Here is a 24,985-nt window from a genome sequence, read left to right as displayed (position 1 = left end):
TTTATTAAATTTATTATAATCTTTATTATACAGCATAAATTTTGATATGTCTTTTGTAAGTTTGAAAAATCTCTCTACCATATCCTCTATCCCTCCTTATAATTAAGTCCCATGACTACATCTTCCCAAGGCTTCAGAACATTATTATACCTCCTATAAATCTAGTTTATTAACCTAAAATATGTATGACTTGAAATGATAAGATTGATTGCTATCTTTACACGTCAAAGACCAGTTACATGTGTACCCAGAGTTAATAAAATGGCATTGAGAAAATTGAAAAAAAAAGATCAAAATCACTTAGAGAAAAAAAGATACCACTAGAAACTAAAGAATAAAGAATGAAAGGAACTTATATTAGCAGATAAGAAAGAATAAAACAGAGGTGTAAAAATCAGAAAATGGTTTAATATAAGAAGAATGGCCAGAAAATAGGGCAGAGTAGAAAATATACAGAACTACTAAGAAAACCACAACACTATCCATTAACTTCCTTGCCACTTTTTATCCCAAAACTGAGATAGAAGTCTTTCTCCAAGGAATCTTTCTTACAAGAGCCTGTTTAAAATGGTGGACTTAGTGGAGACTCTACCTTCCTCCTGTGTCATGGTTCTCCTCAGTGCAGGAGATGTATATACACATCTAGTGCTAGTAAAACTCAGAGAGGGAGCAGAAATAAAACAGAGAAAAATGAGAAATGTCTGGAAATTAGAAAGCAGATGGTGTTGGACTGACCAGGAAAATACAAGAGGGAAATCCACAGCTTGAAATACTAGAAGTAAGAGTGGGTCTCTCCATCTAAAGAAGTGTCAAGTTTAGGGTCATATATTTTAAGAACAGTGAGTGGGAGGGGTAAATGTCAGGGGAATTAGTTGAAGAAAGATTCAGAGTAATTGAGCAAATTGTGCCTCACTACTTCCTCTGTGAAGCAACTTAAGAAGGATTTTATTGTAATTTTTCTCTAATTCTTCCCTTGATTCTTAACAATTATCTTTTCATGAATTCATAGTTTAGAAAGCCATATGTGCCCTTCAGTTCATCTTGACAAAACCAAAATATACAAATGGAGTCCTGGAAACAGGCTATAAATTGGCCATTGATGATGGTGACTGAGGTGACTCCTAAGGTTTAATGAAGAAATCAGAGTAATAATGTAAAATACTTTTAAAATGTAAGTAACTATAACCCGTGCTTCAGTCATTTCAACACTGCTAAATTTTGTAAATGCAGATGCATCGTGATCCAGCATTATCCAGTAGGGTGAGTAAACTCTGACTGTAGTCAATGACTCATTGTTATGGTCTGTTCTACTTGTTTAGGATTCTATTGGAAGACATATGTCCCCTGACCATTACTTGATGACAATAACCTTTAACATAATCCAGATTCACTTCTCATTGGAATGTAGAATATTCATTCCTTTATTTCCTCATTCCTCTATTTCCCAAATAGACATTTTTATGATGAAGATAATCCCACACAGCCAATAGAGGCTTTTTTTTTTTTTTGTTAGCTATATCTGCAGTTTTGGATTAACAGATGAGCAAGCATTCTGATTTACCAATATATCTGTTGTGAGTGTGAATGACAACGACTGGTGCTCATTCCTACTTTGCCCTGCCTGGCCCAGTTGAAATTTATAAGTGAACTGATCACATTTGTGTCTGAGACCTTATGTGCACGTTAACCCCATCAAATAATCATCTGATTTTTCAGGACTCACTTACTGAGATACTACCCTGTGACACAGAGATTCCAAAACCTTAACTGGTCTGTGGGCCCTTCTAATAACTTATTTTCTGCATCTCTTCCTCTCACTGTGGTGTCGTACCCAATTCCTGTTCTTCACAATAAACCTGCCCCTCGCTGTCATTCGGCCAGCAGAGTTTTTGAAAATTGCACCTAATGTTTAAATATTGTCCCACTCTCACGTGACAAGCTCTTGTTTTAATTATTATCAACATCCATCTGTCTGAAAGTTGGGACTCTTCTTTTTACCATTTGACTCAAAAATGTGGTTTATATCTGCTTGGGTTTATAATCTTTCTCTACATTTGCTTGTAGGACACACTCTGTAACATGTCATTTTAGCAGATGATTTAATTGACATTTGTAAAAGTTAAACATTATAGTAGTGCTTCACTCTACACACACACAAGAAGTTGGAGGAAAGAGTGAAGAAGGCTCTTTGGCATGGGAGCCCACAGGCTCACATAGTGTGTCCCTGGTCTATCGTAGCCTTTAATAAAAGAGTTTTTATGCACCCTCCTGCTTATCTGTGTGTTCACAGGTGTGTGAAAGACTATCCTCTGCAGAATAAAACACCCTGTGGCACCATGACAATAAAAAGTGGTGACTCTCATCTATCTTTGCCTGAGGATAAGAAGGCTTGAGAACACATAGAAATAGAACATGGAAGAGAAAGAAAAGGCCACAAGCAAAGTTTAAATTGTTTCCAATTTGGGTCAGCAGAAGGGGTATGGCCCACATAGAGCTGGGAGGCACTGACCCTGCAATCCACCAAGTGCAGCTATAGACGTGGCAAGATGGTCCGGTACAAGGCCCCGGTTGGCACAAATGTAGCTGTGACCTAAATTAAGGAAACAGAAAGCCACATTAAAAAAGCAAGATAAGAACCTAATCGCATCTTTCTGGGAAGAGAGTGGAAGATATTGCTAATAGACTAGATTGGGGAGAAAGGACAAAAGTACAAAGAAATATCCTGAAGAGTAGACAAATTCCCTTTAAATACAAAATTGAGGATTCTAGTTCTAAAGGAGAAATTTGGCCAAGTGGGCTGAGAGTGCATGTATTTTGCTGCTAGGTTAGTTCTATATCCTCTCTGGTATATAAAACATTCCACTAAACAGGATGGGGTACTTCTTTCTGAGAGCATAAGAAAAATTCCCTTAAAAAGCTTTCTTTTGGGGGCGCCTGGGTATCTCAGTGATTGAGCATCTACCTTTGGCTCAGGTCATTGTCCCAGGGTCCTGGGATCCAGTCCAGCATTGGGGTCCCCTTAGGGAGCTTGCTTCTCCCTCTGCCTATGTCTTTGCCTCTCTGTGTCTCTCATGAATAAATAAATAAAATCTTTCTTTTAAAAAAAAAAAGCGTTCTTTTAGTGGTCCAAACTGTTTCAAATCTTTCTCTAAATTAGAACTTTAGGGGCACCTGGCTGGCCCAGCAGTTGAGCGTCTGCCCTTTGGCCCAGGGTGTGATCCCGGGATCTGGGATCCAGTCCCACATTGGGCTCCTTGAAGGGAGCCTCCTTCTCCCCCTGTCTACGTCTCTGCCTCTGTCTGTGTGTCTCTCAAGAATAAATAGATAAAATCTTCAAAATAATCAATTAATTAATTAATCAATCAATTAATTAGAACATTAAATGACTTAAGTGAATTCTGAACCAAAACCCAAGGTTCTTCTCTCATAATTAGCAAACGAATGCCACTTCCAGAATGAGACAAGGCAAAGATCAAGAGGTAGGACAAAAAACTCTTCTTCCCAGCCTTTCCAGCTAAGAGTGAGCTCCGAAGCACGGCTGCCTGCGTGGCATCCTGCATGGCTAGAGGAAGAGCGTCACCGTAACCAGTGCTGAGAAGGCCCGAATGATAGTATTTCATCGTGGAGGACGGTGGCCACCTGAGCAAACAAACCAAAAACTGGGTCCGATTTAAACCAACACAGCCTCCCTCTGGACACCTCGCCTCCGGTCAGCCAGCTACCTGTTAGCCAGGATGCCACGACGTCCGTGTCTCCTCTCAACGACACCATCAGTTCAGACATGGGGACAACAGGCAAAATAAACTCTCCCCTACTGAAGGGCATCGACTTCCTCGTATCTAGGATGCTTATGCTTTTGAGTCCAGCCATCCGAGTATGAAAGAGAGGTGCTTCATCCAAACAGTGGGGTGTGACAATTTTCACTGCCCTACAGTGAGATTTACATCATACTGACGAGCATTCAAAAGAAAAAGGTCTCTACATGTGCAGAGTGGACACATTTTACTGGGTTTCTGCCTCTCCACAATTTTACCTTCCCAAGCTTGAATTTATAGGCTTAGGTTTCATAGTGTAATTACTGGGTTTAATATCAGAGAGGAGAGCAGCTTTGGTTTTCAGAGTATGTTTGGTGTTTATTCAAGGGAAACAATCTCCAATACAGTTTCATTTTCTTTTTATTTTCACGGGGTGGGGGCGTGGGGTGGTGAGGGGTGGGGGATGAATACTGATGTTTATGGAGTTTAAGGGTCTGGCAGTACTGGGAACTGCAGAACTTTGTTTATCCAGAGTCCAGTTTCAATCCAGAGGGTGCCAATGCAAACTTCTCCAGACTACCACGCCAAAAATGTCAGCCCTGTCTTGGAGGAGCAGCCTTCCCAAGCAGGGAGAGGTACTGAGAGCCAGCTCAGTTTGAAACTGAACTATGGAGAAAGCTCAAGCACTAAACCATGCTGTCTCGGGCACAGCAGTTTAAAAATATGCTTTTTATCAGATTTTCCTCATATTTTGCCTCGTATTTTTTATCACAGCAGGAGCCTGCCATCACCAGCTAAGCTGATTGACTATGTCCTCTACCAGCATCCGCCTTTGACATTCATGTCTTCAGGAAAGCTCCATCCCTTTCCGTCTGCTCTTGCTGGGGTCTCTTTATGCACCCACTATTACTACAGTTGCAGCATCTGTCCCCCAACTGGGAAGGAAGCCTTAGCTCATCAGGATCACCTGCATATCTACTAACTGTGGGTGCCATCAGAAATGCAAAGTTGTCAGCACTTTCTTTCCATTCTGGAGGCATTACATCTTCCACAGCCCTTGGGGTGTTTCATTGGAACAGCTGGAAATTCCTGATTTTCAATACAATTTGCGTCTTCCTCTTCATATTGCTTAGTATCAGGGCCAACTTTGCAAGGCGGTTTTTAATGAATCCATAGCCAGTGTGTTAAATATGTTAGTTGAGTTTTTCCATAAAGCTCAGCTAATATAACGTGATTGTTTTCTTAGGCACCCTGTGGGGAGTATGGAACGTAGAGGGTAGAAGAAGTGGGGGTGGGCGATTGATATAGTTGGTAGGTTGCCAAATTTGCCCACCTTTCGGGACCCCACACCCAACAGTCAGCCAATGGACTTCATGTTAGCCAAACTTTCTAAAATAAGGAGCTCATCTATAGACGAGAGCCAAGACCTCCAACTTCAAGGATAAGCCTTTGGAGAAGGCTGCCATGCTGGGAAAAATGAACTCTTAATAACTAGCATAGACAAATTTCAAAGTTGAACTCTATGCTTGCTGGTTGCCTTCCTGGGATTCTTATCACTGCAAAACTATCTAAAAAGATCACCATGAAACTGCCTGTGATGTTAATCAAATGCCATAAAAGGCTGATAGGGCTGTATTTGTTTTTCTGTAACTTGGGCTGACTGCATATTTGTTCAGTACCTGGGAGGCAGCAGATTCTCAAGTGTTGGTGATTGTTTCTGGTTATTCCTGCGTGAGTACACTACTCAGTCCTGGGAGAGCTGGCAAGTATCTCTCCATAGCCAGACCAGTTCATTTTCGTTTCAACCTTTAAAACTGGGAAGTGAGAAGACAGTATTGGAAACTTTTTAAACAATCAAGTGTAATAAACTAGTTAAAATCCCAGACTGGAGCCAGACTATTTGGGTTTCAGTTCCCATCACTTACTGGCCGTATGATGCCAGGCCAGGGTCCTGCCCTTTCTATGGATTAGTTTTCTTTCTCATCTGTAAAACTGGATATAATAATCGGATTTGGTCATTTTATTAGAATGAAAATTAATTAAATTGACATCTGTAAAATGTTGGTGTGTAACACATAATAAGTGCATTTAGGAGTATTTGTTCAGTAAAAGACTGACTGTACTATCAAGATGTATTCATTGATGAGAAGATATTTTCTTGTCAGATTCAGTACCATAAAAGGAAGCCTGCATATACTGCTCAGAAGAACAAAATCCATCAACTATATAGCGTTCCAATAACATGGTACATATTCACATTAAAATAAACTTTAGGAAAATAAGCATTTATAGCCTTGTCAGTGATTCAGTTAAGGAAACTGAATGAGTGACAGAGGGTTTGTGTGTGTGTGTGTGTGTGTGTGTGTGTGTGTGTGTGTGTGACAGAGGTTTTGAATTCCAACTCTCACATTTACAAATTATGTGACTAAAATTTCTGCATTCTGATTTCCTCCTCTGTAAAATGGGTTTCTATAGCATTTCTTACAATAGGTTATGGTGGGGACTAAAGAAGTGTCTAGCACAGTGGCTGACATACAGTCATCAAACAATAATATGGAGATTTTTTTTTCAATCTGTTGGCCAAAGAACATTTTTGGCCACAAAATTCCAATACTTTGCCTAGTTATCAAGAAATGGGATTCTAAGAATACAAAAAAATCTCAAAGATTTTAGAGATTCAAACAACAGAGACCAGGTTTAAAGATTAATCCAAACCATAAACTTTTCTTTTTCTTTTGTGAAGTATTCTGGGACTTAGAGTCAGGCTATGGCACCTATGAAAATGAACGTCCCTCTCCCTCCCCCCTTATATCAACATTCACAAAGAGAGAAGTATAACATGATATGAGATGACAATTGTTAGTGGTTAGCCAAGCTCTATATATTTTTCAGGTGTCACTGAAAAGTATGTATAAAACTAGAAATTAACTGGGTAAGAGTATACAGCATCCTAAAAAGATGTTACATAATTACATATTTCTAAGAAGTAGAAACTGGAGTTTATATATATATATATATATATATATATATATATATATATATATTTCAATTCTATTGGCACTCTTCTTTCAAAGTCACACAAATTCTAGTTCTTGTTAAAATTGATCTGTCTCCATCTTCCTTCAAACTCCTCACATGCATGGAATTCAGAGTCACATAATCTTAGAGCTAGAAGATTCTTTATAAATCATCTAGTCAAATCTCCCCATAAGAAAACCAAGGCTCGCACTGGTGAAGTAACCAGCCTAAACCCACAGAGATGTTCAGAGGCAAAGGAGGGTGAGAATCTAGGATTCCCAGTGTTCTTGCCACTTAATTCAGTGAATGCAAGAAGTTGTTTAAGTTGCTGGAGAAGTGACAACAGCCATCACTTTTAGTATTTTGTTCGCAAGGTTTGCATGTGTAAGACTGTTTATTTCTGTTCAGATACCAGATCTACAGCTCAGGTACCTGTCACCAGGTGAATAATGGTGCCCAGGCTGCAGTCTTCGGTGGAGGTTTTTACTTTTCAGGTTTCCCAGATAGACTGAGTATTCGATTTTACTACTTGCTTCCATATATGTGTGTGTAATTTATACATACACATATATGTGTGTGCACCACTTTTACTATTTTAACCTATTTAACACCCACTACATTTATATATGCAAAATGTGAAATTTGAAGAAATATAATGCTTAGGTGCAAATAAATACCATTTTCAATTGTTAACAGTCCTGCTAAATCCAACCTTGACTTTCTGCTCAAATAGAAGACAATATTCACAATAACTTTGAATTTAATCTGAGAGTCGACTGGGGTAAATGGATAGCTATTGAGTCTCGAATTTGGGAGCCTTCAGTTAAAGATATTTAATCATTCCATAGGATTCTAGTGATCTCTGTTCATAACTCAATCACAAATAAGGTATGGAATTCCCTGGCAAGAACTTCAAACAACTTTCTTACTATCTGCGTTCCCAACTCTGCTATCATTTTGAGAAAACTGATTTAATAAAAAAATATGTAAGAGATTTAGCTTCACATCAACCCTACAAAGTAAGGTCTGCTGTTATTTCCATTTACACTTGAGGAGACAGAAAGGTTAAGTAATGTTTTCAGTAAGTAATAGAACTGAGATTTGAACCCATATGACAGGTCTTCACCACAACACTTACAACCTCTCTAACAAGCCAGGTGATTCTCTAAGAGGAGGCAAGGGTTCTATTCTCTTCCACCTGAAATGTGGGGAAAAATCCAATTACTTAGCAGCTTTATTGTCCCCTAGCTTATTCTTAACCTTACTTCAAATTCAGAGCAAACCTATACTCTATTTAATAAATTATGCATTATTTCAAATCATGTATTATTAATATTATATATTTTATAATACATGTAGGCAAAATATCATAGAGTTTCAAAATATGTATATAAAATACATATGTGGTTTTGTTGAGAATATCTTTCATTACTACTACGCTTTGGATATGTATTCAGGTTTTTTTTAACTGTTTTTTTTTTTTTTTGAAAGTTAAGGGCAATTAATCATCCTGCAGCTTAAAAATAATATAATACTTGAGCAACCAATTCTGAGACCTGAACAGAAAGAGAAAATAATATGTAATCAATAGTATGGAATCAATCTATCTATAAGCAGCAACAGCAGATTTTTCTAGTAGCTCTCATTAGATCCTGGGCACCTACTCACACTGATGTATATATTAGAAGATAATATCCTAAACGACCCTAACTAGTATCTAGGGTGTTCTCCAGTTGGGGCTTGCTCCAAGCCGGAGACAGGGCTCTGTGCCCATTGCTCTCTCCACTGGCCTCCCAGGCCCCACACTCTATGTTGTCTAAAGCCAAATATGGAGTTGCTCAATTGTAAAAGTCACCCACTGAGGGTTCTGTGTCCCCTAAGCCCCCCTCAGGACAGGGGGATTCTGAACTATGGGTATAGACATAGAAGCTTCAGACATTGCCATTATCACTCCCACAATAGCTCAGTCACCACGGTGTAGGACTGAGGACTGAGCTACCACAAGTCCAATGGTAGAAACTTGATAGGGTGGACGCCATGACATTGAGTATTGATACAGAGCCTTGCTGTAGGTGGACGTCACCCATATGTGGGGGGAGGCAGGTGGTGGGAGGAGAGGAGAGGAGAAGGCTATGAAAGGGAGCAGAGAAAGACTGGGAGAAATGATAGGTGGCATCAGAAAGAGGGGTGGGTTGGGAGGATTGAGAAAAGTAGTGGTTAAGTGGTTAAGCAGGTGTGCTCAGTCTAGGTAGGATGGACTCTAATTTTTGGTCTCTCCAGCAGGAAGCTGAAGACTCTGCTATTGCCAAACAGGTCCATTTCTAGTCTCCAGAAATCTTCCAAGTAGATGCTACTGTTTTATGGGTAGGGGAATGGTAAATCTGAGATCACTGTTAGGTGGGATTATTGCTCTAAGATCCTCCCGGCAAGAGATAGAAAGAAGTGAGAAACTGCAACTCTTTCTAGGTAGCCTATACTATTAATAACACTTTACCTCCAGGGTCAGCCCAATGGGTACAAATATTGTGTGAGATCCCAAATCCTAAAGCTCCTCCTGCTTTAAGTCTAACATATACCAAAATGCCTCCCTAATTTGCTGACTATGAAATATTTCATTTTACAACTAGAAAACAGGCTCAAAATGCCATTGCCCTTGGGAGCAGTACCATACAATTTTTATGCTTACTAAATGGTTGAGCCTTGTGTCTACATTTCAATAAATATCGGTGCAAGGGGAGAGAGAGAGAACCCTAGAAAACTGAGCAACAGAAGTCAGGGGTATCTGAAAAGGTTTGTTAGTTATCTGAAAGCAAACTTAACTCTGCTGTATTTCCAGCCTAGACTGCATCCTCCACGAGCCTAACAAAGCCAAGACATAACCAAGATAGCAAAGGGCACTAGGCAAAGTCTCTGGAGTTCTCTCATCTATGATTCTTGGTTTTCTCATTAGTAAGATCAGAGAGTTTTAGTAGAAGACTTCTAAAGTCACTTTAAATATTAATATTATAATTGCTTGTGTTTTTTAAACATTTACCTTAAGCCAGCAGAATTATTATTTTCCAATGAAATCTGACACGAGAAAGCACTATTCTGACTGAAGATGGGACTGGGAAGCCTGAATCCTATGTACTCAGGCTCTTCATCTCTCAGGTAAGCCTAAGGGATCATTAAGAGTCTTTTTTTTTTTTTTAAAGATTTTACTTATTTATTCATGAGAGACACAGAGAGATAGAGAGAGAGGCAGAGACACAGGCAGAGGGAGAAGCAGGCTCCATGCAGGGAGCCCGACGTGGGACTTGATCCCGGGACTCCAGGATCACGCCCTGGGCCGAAGGCAGGCGCTAAACCACTGAGCCACCCAGGGATCCCCCATTAAGGGTCTTAAGGTGAAACCCAACCTTGAAATTTGTGGAGTCCAGGACAAAAGTATAAATGGAGACCACACATCTACATATTTTAAATGAAACTAAATAATCATCAAATAAAACATCTTCTATCGGGGCACCTGGGTGGCTCAGCTGGTTGAGTGTCTGACTCTTGATTTTGGCTCAGGTCATGACCTCAGAGTCCTGGAATCAAGCCCTGCATAGAGCTCCATGCTCAACACAGAGTCTGCTTATTCCTCTCCCTCCCCCTCTATCCCTCCTCTCCCTCCTACTTTGTCAAATATATATTCATAATGATCAAGAACATGTTAAAATCTAGATTCTTGGACTCCTGAGTTTGTGGTGGAAATTCTGGGATGAGATTAGGCCAACTCCTGGCCCTCTGCCTCTGGTATTCAGCCTCTAGTCTGCTCACCTTTTCTTACCATTCTCAGTTCTATCTCTAAGTAGGACTTCATGTGGATTCTGTGGGCACCAAGCCCACCACCTGAAACCCTGACCACAGTCTCTGCAAACTTGCATGTGTTATATCCTTGGAGGGTAAAGCTTGGGGGAGAGGACTATTTGCTTCAAGCCATTAGAGCAAAGAAATTCAGAGTCTGGGGTACATAGGCCATAGTCTAGACAGCAGGAATAGAATCCTGATGGGACATTTCCATCAGCCCCACACACCCCAGGCTGTAATTCATGCAGAAGGTTATGAGTACCAAGGGAAGGTGTTCTGAAGTGCAGGACCTTGGCTCAAAGCCTCTTTTTGCCCAAGTCTAGGGTAGCACAGACTACACAGAGTTTGAAAACCCCCCATGTGTGTCTCTGAGGAGTCTCCTTTGAATGTGTTTTGGTGGGATACTTAGGGGACATGAAGGTATGTCATCACAATCAGTACTATTGCCTAAGCCTCAAGATTGCAGTATCAGCTCCTGTGGAGTCTCCAGCCTGCCTGCCTGCCTGCCTCAAAGGTTTTGGACTTGCCAGCCCCATAATAGCAATGAGACAATTCCTTAAAATAAATCCTAACACATATAATTTTAGATTTAATATTTTAGTGTTATTATTTATAATTATATATTATGTATAAATTCTTTTATTATGCATATTATATATAAGGTATATCTCTATATACATCAGACCCTTTGTTTGGGACTTACGTGATATGACCTGGGGCCAGTACTTGACTTCTTCGACAGTTCATTACTTCATCAGTATCATCAGCACAGTAACAGCAACCTCTGAGCTGGTGAAAGATCGAAGTGAGATAAAGTATGGCAAAGACGTTATACTGAGTTTGACGCTGAATATCAACTTCAAACACTTATTATTTTACCTTTACCACTGGAACAAAACTTATTAAGCTGGAAGCTAGTTCACATAGAAACATCAAAACTGCATTCAGCATCGTGGAGTAACGGAGACCGTGAGCTTTGGACTTCTGTGTGCTTGCTCTACCCTCTACCTCACCTGAGGCTTTGGGCTGGTTATTACACTTCTCTTTGCTCCAAGTATCGCATTTGTAAAATCTATCTCATGATGTCTTAATGAGAAAAGAAACCAAGATGATGTCCATGCAACTGTAAGAATAGCTTCCTGTGTCTTGTAAGCACTCAATGTATGTTATCTAACATTATTACTCTCTCTTTTTTTTAAATTTTTTTTCTTTTTTTTTTTTAATTTTTATTTATTTATGATAGTCACAGGGAGAGAGAGAGAGACAGAGACACAGGCAGAGGGAGAAGCAGGCTCCATGCACCGGGAGCCTGACGTGGGATTCGATCCCGGGTCTCCAGGATCGCGCCCTGGGCCAAAGGCAGGCGCCAAACCGCTGCGCCACCCAGGGATCCCACATTATTACTCTCATAATAGTATTAGCTCCTTAACAAATGTTTATTAATACCTACCATGTGCCACAGAATATGGCAGGCACATCCCTGCCCCACAGAATGACGGGCTGACTTACATGAGTGAAAAACTCCTGAGAGCCTGTCATGACTATTTGTTCTTACCATACTGACTCACATTTGATTTTGCTTAAGCTTATTTTTAGTGTAAGCTTTTATATTTGAAGGCACCATCGGTTCTCAAATACAGAGCACAGGCATTAAACAGTAAGAACTTGGGGTGCTTTGGAAAACAGCGGCTGGCAGTGACAGAGTTTATACAATTTTTGGACAATAGCATGGCAGCCTGGAGGAAATGGCTTGCTGTCTCAAACCAGTGTTGTATTCATAATTAGAAGCAACATCACAGTCAGGATGCATACAAATCCAAACTGTTTCTAACCCACGGAATCTCACAACATTTAATTTGTAAAGTAATTTCACTGATGACTTTTTAGTGCTGTCCCACTGGAAGAAATAAAGTGCAAGTATAAGGATCGTCTTTTTTTTTTTTTTTTTTTTCCTGTCGACTAAAAGATGTTTAAGGATATGACATTTAATATGATAATGGCATAAATTTCTCTGTTACCTATCAATTGAAGGTTATTTTTTAAACACAAACATTATATTTATAAGAAGGAAAGCAAGACCAGGAATGACAATTGTCATTTTTATGGAAGCCAGATCTCTCTAAGATAATTGCATGTGTACATTCAAGGATAGAGATTTATAGCTGAAGCACACTTTGTAGATTTCAGTGACAGATACGGGCCTTGAAATACATCTCCAATACAGGAGATCAAACAGATTTTTTTTTTTTATTTTTAGTTAAAGCTCATGATAGCACAGTAAGAAAATGAGCTGACAACTTACTGAGTTAATCTCTCCCCTTTCACCTCCCGTACAAGAGATTTTTCACAGTTCCTACCACTTTTATTGTCTCTTATCGCAGACATTCACCACATCACACCTGGAATTTGTGGCCACTGAGTCAGGCCCCTGAGCTTTTTCCCTGTTGAAGGGAAGCCCTGGCACTGCCTGGAAGAGTAGTAAGTGGATTAATGTAGACTAAGCCCAGGGTTCTCTAACCCTTGGAAAAACTGGTCTTATCCCTGGAGGTGCACTCTCACCTGCACGTGTTAAACCTTATAATAACCTAGGGAAACGTAACAACGACAATTGGCTCAACCTCTAGTTCATCAGGTGTGGAGTGTCAAATTGCTGGGAGCTCCGTATGTTAACATACCGAAGAGCTGAACCAACACCTAAGCTTGTTTCTCTGAATAAGAAATTTGTGGAATCTCAGTCACGCAAAGGACTTGTTATAATGAGAGGGGGAAAAGTGGATAAAGGATTAAAGGAGACTGGATGGCAGAGAGAGAGAGAGAGAGAGACAGGTGTGGAGCTCCTAGGAAGTGGCATGATGAGAAATGAAAATCTAAACTGTTCACGTTAAGTCTTACCATAACAAAGAAAATTTTCAATCCTCCAAATGTTTCCAAGTCCTAGCAAATGCTTCACTTATGTTAAGGGAGATTTTACACAGGAAAAATTGCCTACAGCCATGGAATTTATATGAGCCTTTGGTGTGGTATAAAATCAGGACTGCACGGTGAAAAGGAAAGATGTCTTGGGGTCAAGACAGACCCACGTTCAAATCCTGTATCTACTAATTCATAGCTGGGTGGTCTTGGCCAAATCACTTAGTCTGCAGCCTTAATTTCCTCATCTGTCAAAAAGAAGTAGTTTATTATAGAGTCTAGTCTCTAATGGTTGTACTGTAAGTGGTGGTTACTATTATAAAAAGAACATAAGCTTCAGTTAGAAAAATACTGGGCTGTAAATCTCTGGCAAAACATATGAGGTTAAGCAGTCAATAGGCAGTGGTCATATGTCCCAGGTTGCTCAGGACAATCTCAGTTTATACCTATCTGCTTGGCATAATTATTCGCAGGGCTTCTTTTTATTCTGTGACAGATAATATGGTCATTCTGCTGATGGGCCTGGTACTCAGTGGTCAGCTAAGGCAGAAATGGGCAGGTACAGGCAGGCATAAGGCAATCAAGAGTCCTAATGGAAGAACAGACGGGCCCTAGCAAACTGAGGGAATCTGCTGCTGAGCTCTCAACCTAGGCCAGTCACTAATTCATTTAGAGGGTCAGATTCCACAGAGAGAATGCCTTTATGCACACAGATTTTTGGAAATACTTTTATTTTACCAAATATTGTGAGGTTGTTATGAGGTGCCAAGCATTACCATAAAAATGTCTGTCTCTAAAAATTTCTATTTGACTGCCCAAGAAAGACCCATTAAGTTATTTCATATTATAATTGTTAAACTAGAGGTGTTAATAAAGACCAAATGGGAGGATTTCTAAGGAATATTTAACATTGCCTAAGAAGGAGGCAACAAAGGATAGGCTTAGAAACTGGCTTGGAAATCTGGGTGTGTATTTGTCAGGCAGACAAGGGGAAAACCATCTCTTTTTTTCAGAGGGAAATGCTTGAGGACAGGGACATGAAGGATGCCTGATTGTTCAGCCAATTCTGAGAAGTCAGATGTGAGAACAGAGTATATTTTATAGTGGCAGATGAGGCTGGAAAGGACCTGAGTCAGGTGAGGACAGCCTTGTACAGGCCAGAACAGTCTTGAGCCAACTAAGAATTATTTTATATAATAAAATGACTGAAGGGGATGAGGATCACAGCATGCTGTCAAAAAAACAAATTCTTGGGTTTTTAGTACAATTCCTGAAAATGAATGAGAGGAGAAAAGCAGATCATAGGGAATATAGCATATGGATGGATATTTGCTCAAATTATATTTCACAACCACTAAAGATCAACAGAATTAATTCTTCATTTTGTTGTTTTCCACTTTCCTTTATTTTTTCAGTGGTTCTTCCTGAGGCTGGAGGTCCCTTCCTGACATCAGTAGGTATGGACAATATTCTCTAGACTGCTGTCAGGTAGGAAACATGGAGCCAGTGTGAACCATGGTATAAACCTGTGAGTGAATAGAATTAATAACTCGGTGAATGGTTGGTTGTATTGTTTTTATTCAGGTCTTTCCCTCTGTAGTCTTGGACAAGTTGATTAACAGAATCTCAGATATCTCACGATAATAAATCTTACATGAGCTTTATGTCTAAACAGAGGTATTCATCAAAAGTAGGGAGTGGCCAGATAATGCTTGTCCAGTCATTTAATCCCTTAATTAATGCATTTATTCAACAAGGATTTACTCTGGACCAGAAAATATTATAGGTGTCATCAGGATACAAAGTTTGATAAACTCTGGTTCCCACCTTAAAAGAGGAAAGAGACCCTTAGGTAAACCCAGGAATACATGGTAGAAGGTAAATCTAGAAGCATTCTGGGGTAAACCAGTGATATTAAGAATATATTAAACATCTTTGTCTTCTGTTCCAAGTGTTTAGAAATAACAAATAAAACTTACTTTTTTTTCAAAAATATATAGCTGATCTTGAATGCTAAAAAGGGAAACCTTTAGGTACCAGATACCTTAAGAAAAAAATCCATAGTAGTAACTAGAAGTCAAATGACTTATGAAGGAAAATCTGAGGAGTGGAGTTTTAACAACCACATGGTGATAATGTTTAAAATGCAAACTGTATATAAAGGGAAGTGAAAGTGGAATCACTCTAAAGTTGGGAGCCAAGAACAAGCTGACTTCCATAAAAGGGAACTGGAATATATCTATCCTCTGGCTGGGTTGAAGCTTAAAGCTAGCGGCCCACCTTGGCCCACAAATATAAATAATAATCTGTGATAGATGGAAATGCATGTTTAGGAGCTAGGCTTGATTTTGAGCCATGTGGTGTGGGACTGTAAAGAGCAGAGACATTAATTAGAAAACTGTAGAGCCTAATTACGTAACAACTACAGAACCCCCTCAAGAGCGGGCCACACAGCTAGGCCACATGTGGAACAAAGCAAGCCCAGAAAATGGGGAATTCCACAATCGCTGAGAGACAATGAGCAGCAGAAGGAAAAATTTACTCCTTGGGAATTACAGATAAGAGAGATACATTAGAATAGTGAGGTTATGAAACATGTATATGCGGTTAGGTAGACTTGAAAAAGAACCAAAGAGAAAAGGAGACAACAATGTAGCCAGTTTAAAAAAATCTCGGTCATCAAGGTGGCGACATTAGGTCGTTCCTCCCTTGGCTCCCTCTCATGAGGGAGCAGAAGCAGCTGCACATTCACTACAATGTCTCTTCCCCAAGCAGGCAGAGGCAACACCACGCGAAGAGGTCTCCCCTCAGCCTTCTGTTCCTCCCATTGGGAAAACAACCCATGGGAAACAACCAGGCCTCCCCGGCCCCGCCACTGCCTTGTGGCTTGCTTTGCAAGAGCCCTTACTCTTACCCCAGGGATCACATGGGAATCCGTATGGGTCAACCACAGGGCATTTGATGGTGACAGAGAAACCGGAAAAGGCTTGCAACAACCAGGACACTGGTCTCGGCAGACCAAGTTTATACCTGTAGTGCCCAAGCAGTAAGTGCCACCAGTGGCTTTGCTCATCTGCAGAGCCAAATTGGGGGCACACTTTGACGGGGAAACTTGGTGAGGGGCAGATCCACCTGATTCAGATCCCCAAACAAGGGATTTTACTAATACTAGAGCCGGGTGTGCCCCAGCCCAGGCAAGGAGCTGCATCACAGCTCCCTTACTGTGGGGAGTGTCTTCTGCTCCCGCAGAGTTGCCAGGGCAGCTCCTGGAGGCAGCAGGCTCTGGTGCTGCCCGAAGGGAAAGGTGAGTGGGAACAGCTGACCACCGCCAGAGCGAAGCCACGACCAGGTGTAGAATGTTCCCATGATATGTACAGGCAGGGTGGGTGATTAGCTCACAGCCAAGGCTGAGGCTCCCTGCTCCTCCCAACTGGAGAGCCTGTTTGGGAAACTGGGAGTAGCCTGGAGCAGCCCCTCCCCGTCCCAGCCAGACAAGGGATTTGATACCTAGTCCCAGCTGCTGGGGAGCATCTTCTCATCTAATCAGAAAAGCTAAAGACAACTCTTGGAAGCCCAGCAGCACTTGAGCCAAAAGGCGGGCAGTCAGAGCTGATAGCTTGCAGAACAAAGCTTGGCCTTGTTCAGTCAGGGAACTCGGGGTGTAGATCAGCTTGAGTTAAGACAACCAAGAGCCTTGCCAGTTTCAGAGCTGCTTCTCCCACTAGGAGGGAGACAGGGGATCTAATTCGTAGCCCTGCTCATCGCTGAAGACAGCCTTCAGCCTGTCGGACCAGAGCATCCGGGAAGCAGCAGAGCCCATTCAACAGCCTGATGGATAGTGTCCCTTGAACAGAGGAACTCAGAGGCTTCCCTGCCTGCAGAGCAAAACCAGTGCTGTCATCTGACCAGGGAACTATGTGTACACTCTGGCCTGATTCAGGTCCACAGACAACCAGCTCTATAGGCCCGGGGTCCTAACCTGCTGCTGTGTTAGGGCAGGGAAGCAAATTCATGGCTCCATTTACTACTGAATATAGTCCACAGTCCCAACCATCTAGTAAGCCAGGCCTCTGAGTCCAGACAACCAGAAGCCTATCCTACAGTCTCACGTGGATAGGGAACCAAGGCAGCAGTCCTATCCAGCTATTCTCAACAGTAGAACAACCCCAACAGTTAGTTGCCTCACTCCAAAAAGGCCATTTTAGCTAACCCCACCTGCCCTAGGATAGTACCAGCAGACATACCCCAAAACCCAAACTGAGCAGACTGGTGGAAAACTACTTTTGATAAAGCAAACCTGTGGAGCCTAGTAGAGAGGAGCCCTATTGCTCAAATGCACAAATACTAACATACAGAATCAAGGATCCTAGAATTCTGAGCAAATAGGATACCAGCAATGAAAACTAATAAAGGTCTAATAACTAACCCCAAGGAAATGAGGTTTGTGAACTGTCAGACAAAGAATTCAGATAATCCTCATAAGGAAGATTAGTGAGCTACAAGAAAACATAGACAACTAAACAAAATTAGGAAAACAATGCATGAACAAATGGAGAAATTCAAAATAACTTCAAAGGAGTTCAGAAGAAAACAGCTGGGACAGCTCGGGTGGCTCAGAGGTTTAGGGCCACCTTCAGCCCGGGGTGTGATCCTAGAGACCCGGGATCAAGTTCCATGTCGGGCTCCCTGCATGGACCCTGCTTCTCCCTCTGCCTGTGTCTCTGCCTCTCCCCCCGCCACCCTGTGTCTCTCATGAATAAATAAATAAAATCTAAAAAATACAAAAACAAAAACAAAAGAGCAACCATCAAAAACAAATAAAAAAACAGAAATCCTAGAGCGAAAAATACAATAACTGAACTAAAATATTCAAGGCAGAGTTTCAAAAATAGACTTGACTGTGCTGAAGAAAGAATCAGTGACCTGGAGGATGGGACAGAGAACATTGCTCCTCTGACTATGTCAGAGGAATAAAAATATGCCCATCAGTGGAGTGGATGAATGGATAATGAAATTGTGAAATGAAATATTATTCAGCCCTTAAAAATGAGGAATTCCTACTGATTGCACTAGCATGGATACACCCTGGAGGCATTATACAACCTAAGTGAGTTAAGTCAGACAGAGAAAAACAAATACTATATGATCTCACTTATATGTGGAATCTAAGACAAAATAAAATGAACAAAACAACAAAAAACCTAACTCATAGGAAAAGAGTGGGTGGTTAACAGAGGTGAAGGATGGGGAAGAGGGAATTGGAGGCAGGTGGTCAAAGGTACAGATTTCCAGTTATAAGATAAGCACTAGGGATGTAATGTACAACAGAATGACTATAGTTTGCACTGCTGTGTGACATATAGGAAGTTAAGAGTGTTAGTCCTAAGAGTTCTCATTACAAGGAGGATTCTCCCCTCCTTTTTTTTTTTTTTTTGTTTTTATTGTATCTATATGAGACATGTTAGCTGAACTCATTGTGGTAATCATTTCACAATAGATGTAAATGAAACCATCATGCTGTACAACTTAAAATTTATACAGTGTTGCATGTCAGTCAGTTCTCAATAAAACTGAAAAATAAAATAAAATAAATAAAAAGTCTAAATTCACAGGTAAAAAAAAAAATGATACAGCTAAAGAGAGAATTAGAAGATAGAGCAGAGGAAATTTCCCCTAAAAGAATAAAAAGAAATGAGAAATGGAACCAATAAAAAAAGTCAAGAAACCTGAAAAATAGAATGAGATGCTCCAATAAATGATACTTTTAAAACATTCTATTTTTTAAAAAGTAGATTCACAGAAATTCACAAAAATAGTAAACTGAGGTCCCATATGCCCTTTACCCAGTTTCCTCCAATGGTACATCTTATATATTATTTTAATATAATACCAAAACTAGGAAATTAAACATTGGTACAATATGTGCATATACTTGTGTGAATGTCTCTTTACCCTTCATCATTTTCTTTGCTCTGTAGTCTACTTATTCTGATAATAAAATGGCCACATCTGCTTTCTTTGGATTAATATTTGCATGGTATATATTTTTTCCAATTTTTTACTTTCAGTTTTCCTAAATCTATATACAACTATCCCCTGCTTTCCAAAAGTTCACATTACACCATTTCTCTTTTAATGAAAGATCTACATTGGTACATGTTTTCACTAAGTGAGAGGAATTTGAAGAGAAATTTTGCTTTTATGAAAAAAGCCAATACTGCATTAATGTAGATCTTTCATTTAAAAAAATGGTGTACTGTGAACTTTCAGAAAGAAGGAATTATGTTTTGCTTTATACCTTTCTGCTTACAAAAGTTTTCATAGGAATCCTCTACTTTTGATAGTGGGGGAAACCTGTATTTGAAATGAGGTTTTTTTTGTAGACAGCATATACTTGAGTTATGTTTTTAATCCATTCTGCCAAATTGTCTTTTAACTGGTATATTTAAATAATTTACTTGTTTTTTTAAATAAACTTTATTTTTTAGAATGGTTCTGGAGTTACAGAAAATTTGCAAAGTAGTACAGGAGAGTTCCCATCTACCCCATATTCATTTTCTCCTATTATTAACATCTTAAATTGGTATGGTATATTTTGTGTAATTAATTAATATCAATACATTATTGTTAATTAAGTCCATGTTTATTTATATATTTTTAGTTTTTATCTAATGTCTTTTTTCTGTCCTGGATCTCATACAGGATACTACATTACATTAGTTGTCATGTGTCTTTAGGCTCCTCTTGGCTATGACAGTGTTTCAGATTTTCCTTATTTTTGATGACCTTAATGGTTTTGAGAAGTAATGGTCAGGTATTTTATAGAATGTCCCCAAATTGTGATTTTTTTTCTTTTTCTCATGATTAGACTGGAATTGTGAATTTTAGGTAGAAATCCACAGATGTAAAGTGTCATTTCATCACATTATATCAAGGGTACATACTGTCAACCTAACTTATCAGTGTTGCTTTTGACCTTGATGATTTAGCTGATCTAAAATCACTGCCATCCAAATAGTTTTCCCCTATAGGTAAATTGCCATTTCTTGCTGCTTTCAGGATTATTTCTTTTTGCCATTAGTTTTCAGAAGATTGATTATTATGTATCTTGGCATGGATTCACTCGAGTTTATTCTAAATTTTGTGGGATTCTTGAATCTACAGATTTATGGGGTTTTGTTTTTCTAAATGTGGGAAATTTTCTTTAATTTTTCAAATATTTTTTCAGTCCTATCTTCTCTCCATTCTTTGGACTGGGATTGCACAAATGTTAGATCTTTTGTTCTAGTTCCTGAGGTCTCATGCTCTCTCTCTCTCTCTTTTTTTTCCCTCCAATCCATTTCTCTCTATTCAGATTGGATGGTTTCTATTGTTCTACAAGTTACTCTTTTTTTTCCTTTGTCCTCTTCAGTCTTCTGCTGAGCTCATTCATTAAGTTTTTTGTTTTAGTTTTGTATATTTCAATTAAAAATTTCCTTTTGGTTCTTCTTTAGATCTTCTATTTATCTTATGAGACTTTCTCTTCTTTCATTTGTGTCAAGTTTCTTTGTAATTGCTCATTCATAGCATTTATATGATGACTGCTTTAAAATCCTTGTCAGATAAATTTTAATATCTGTATCACCCCAGTGTTGGCATCTGTTGATTCTCTTTTCTCACTCAAATTGAGGGTTCCCTCATTCCTGATATGATGAATGATTTTCGAATATACCCTAGAAATTTAGGGTATTATGTTTTGTGACTCTAGATTTTACCTAAATCTTTTGTTTGGCAGAGATTTTCTAATGCTGCCTAAGTGGGGGAGGCTCACCACCTTGTTATTACTGCCAGGTCAGGTTTGGTGTCTAGGTTTCCTGCTGGGCCTTCAGAGGGTGGGGGTTCTCATTACTGCTAGGAAGGGGTAAGAGTTCAGACTCCCCACATCACTTCCACTGACACTGCAGTGGTGGGAATATTTTGTTACCTCTGAAAGGTTGCAGAAAACCTGGGTCTCCACTAAGCCCCATCTGAGACCACCATTAGGTGGTAGGGGGAGTCTAGGCTCTCCAGTGATCTCCACTGATATCACAGAGGTGGGAATTTCCTTGTTACTCACTCTGGGTTATAAGTCCTGGCTTCCCACTCAGCCTTCTCTGCTATCACCCTGGTGGGTGGGGCCTAGGAAAGATCTAAATCTAGTCAGGCAAAAATGGGTGTCTAGACTCCTCCCTAAGCCTGTGCGGGGAGAGATAGGGGTTGGATCACAGATTTTATGCTGTCTGGCTGCAGTAGGGTGTTACTTTCTGTAAGCTTTCTGTTTTGCTAGGTTTCTTTTCCTAGACTTTTGGATAGAAAGAGTCAACTTTTCTCAGGGTTTTTTGCTTACACCCTAGGTGTTTCCGGGTTGCAGGCTCCTTGAGCACCCAGTCAGGGATGTACATAGTAAACATAAAGCCCACAGGATTCACTACCATGTTGTCTAAGGTACCGCAGTCTCTAAACAGTCTGTCTTCTTCTCACCACCTTTCATCTTCCTGCTGTTTGTTTTATATGTGACAGCCAGGACTTTATAGCTATACTTAGTAGGAGAAACAGGGAGAGAGGTGCACCTACTTCTGATAAGAGTTTTGAAAGTAGAGCCCAGAAAGAATGGTTGGTAGATAATACTTGATGAGAAACAGTTGAGAACATTTCAGATATGACAAAAACAGGAATTTAAATTGAAAAGACACATTGAATGCTTGGTAGAATTAAAAATAAGCCTACACTTAGAGACACTGTAGGGAATTTATAGAATATCATGGATAAAGAAAAAAAAAACATAAAAACCACTAGAGAAAAGAAAGATTATTCCCAAGGAATGACAATAAATTTAGCAACAGACCCACCATCAGCAACTATGTATGTCTGAAAATAATCAAATTAATATGTTTGAAAATTTGAGCAAAATTTGCCATAAGCCTAGAATTTAAAAACAAACCAAACTATCACTTCAGATGAGATTAAAACAGATATATTAGCAGACATCCTAGACATTATAACATTTACTACCCACAGGGCCTCATTCAAGGAACTACTTTAAAATTACTTCCGTGAGATAAAAATATACTAAAAAGAAAGTGTGGGATGCAAGAAAAAGATGAACCAGGACATTGACAATTCAGGGTGGTAAATCTTTAGCAGTAATGACTATGAATACAATAAACATGTTATTACTATTAATATTTGTAAATAAGGGGAAATAATTATGATTAAACGAGAGCTAGTATGTTTAGTATAGTTAATAGCATTCATTATAAAGTAAGAAAAAATAAGTAACAACTTGGGCATTAAGAAAGATGCTAATTTAAAGGGAGGTTTAGAATATACTGAAATTTTATCTTATTCAGCCAGAAAATAAAAATACTGATTTATTCTAACACATCTAAAAAAACAATAACTTGGGCAGCCCAGGTGGCTCAGCGGTTTAGTGCCACCTTTGGCCTAGGGCCTCATCCTGGAGTTCCAGGATCGAGCCCCAAGTCAGGCTCCCTGCATGGAGCCTGCTTCTCCCTCTGCCTGTGTCTCTGCCTCTCTCTGTGTCTCTCATGAATAAATAAATAAAATCTTTAAAAAATAATAAAATTATTTTTTAAAAACCAATAACTTAATTATAGTTTATCAGTAAAAAAATAAGCTTGGAATATCCAACTTTCAAAGCAGGAGGGAGGGAAAAAAAGAAACAAGCAAAGCTTATTATCCCCCAGAAAGCAAGAACAAAAGGGTGAAAAGCCACGATTTCAAGAGAACAAATACATAAGTAATAATAAATCATGTAAGCAGCAAACTCTTAAGACTAGAGACAGAGAGACTTCCAGAGTCGATAAAATAAAATCTAGATACAAGATGTTTTTAAGACACTAGTTTAAAAGCGAATGATAAAGAAGGTAGGAAATAAAGGTATGGTAGAGATGGGTCAGGAAAATATTATTAAAAGTCCGCTAGCAAAGTGATGCAAACACGAAACAGCATTTCTTACCCTCAGCACGACTAACATTTTAGGGAAGATGTTCTTTGCTGTGGGAGGCCGTCCAGTAAATTGTGGTATCTACTCCATTAGACACCAGTAGCACATTCTCCCCTCGTTCTGACAACTTAAAAAATTTTTTAAAGATTTTATTTATTTATTCATGAGAGACAGAGAGAGCCAGAGACACAGGCTGAGGGAGAAGCAGGCCCCATGCAGGGAGCCTGATGTGGGACTCAATCCTGGGACCCCGGGGATCACATCCTGAGCCAAAGGCAGACACTCAACCCCTGAGCCACCCAGGTGTCCCCAACTTAAAATTTTTCCAGACATTGCCAAGTATCCCCAGGAAGCAAACTTATTGCTGTCTGAGAACCACAGATTTAAAGAGAATTGCATTGAAAGGGATAAGAAAAAGGACCTTCCATAGTAGTCAGAATTCAAAGATGGCCTCTGAGATTCTGGCCCCCCAGTATACACGCATCTCCTCCCGGTCATCTGGTCACACACCAATCCAGGTGTTTCTGAAGGGGTGTGCAGATGTAATTAAGGTTTCAAATCAGATGACATTAAAATAAGGAGATCATTCGGTGAACTGTTAAAAGAGACCAGGCTCTCTGTGAAGTCAGAGATTCGAAGTGAGGAGAATTTGATATAACGTAGAATCTCTGTTACTGTTTTTAAACTTGGATGTGGCCTGTGGCAAGAGCTCTGCATGAGCATCCTCTAGACTCCGAGCTTAGTCCCAGGCTCTGATGGTCGGCAAAATCTCAGTCCTGCAACTACAAGAAGCTGCCACAGCCACATCTCTTTGCTCATCTACTTTACTTTTTTAAAGATGTTTATTTATTTGTTTATTTAAAAAAATATATTTATTTATTTGAGAGGGAGAGAGGGGTTGCGCACTTTAGAGAGAGCATGTGGGTGCACACGAGAAGGGGGAGGAGCAGAGGAAGAAGCAGACACCCCATTGAGCAGGGAGTCAATAAGGGACTGAATTCCAGGACCCTGGGATCATGATATGAGCTGAAGGCAGACGCTTAACAGACTGAGTAACCAGGTGCCCCAAGATTTTTATTTATTTATTTGAGAGAGAGTGAGGGAGAGCATGAGCAGGGGGAGGAGTAGAGGGAGAAGGAGAAGCAGACTCCCAGATGAATGAGCACAGGGCCAAACATGGAGTCCATGAGTTCATGAACTGAGCCACCCAGGTGCCCCATCATCTATTTAAATTTTTTCCATTATTCATATACTTTTACTCTTCCACATGAAGTTTTAGTGTTCATTTCTCAAGATTCCTGTATCTCACACTTTTGCTTGTAAAATGAGGATAATAATAATATGGAGATAAAATGATGATGACGCATGATAGAAGATATTTGCAATGTATAGTAGATAATTGATTAGCGGTTAACTTCCGGAATACACATAAAGAACTTTTAAAAACAGTAAGAAAAGAACACTAGTAAAATCACAAAGTAAGTCA

General features: G+C 39.7%; 1 long non-coding RNA gene across 1 annotated transcript in view; it reads right to left on the bottom strand.

Annotated features, from left to right (window-relative positions):
- Positions 1-24,985, bottom strand: part of LOC140598384 (uncharacterized) — a 386,651-nt gene that overhangs the window by 5,891 nt on the left and 355,775 nt on the right. The window contains exon 4 of the long non-coding RNA XR_012000783.1: positions 11,308-11,393. This is a non-coding gene — a long non-coding RNA (uncharacterized lncRNA). The remainder of the gene's footprint in view (positions 1-11,307; positions 11,394-24,985) is intronic.

The sequence above is a fragment of the Vulpes vulpes genome, chromosome 3, assembly GCF_048418805.1.
Source record: "Vulpes vulpes isolate BD-2025 chromosome 3, VulVul3, whole genome shotgun sequence".
NCBI lineage: Eukaryota > Metazoa > Chordata > Mammalia > Carnivora > Canidae > Vulpes > Vulpes vulpes.
This window is presented reverse-complemented; position numbering and strand designations above follow the sequence as displayed.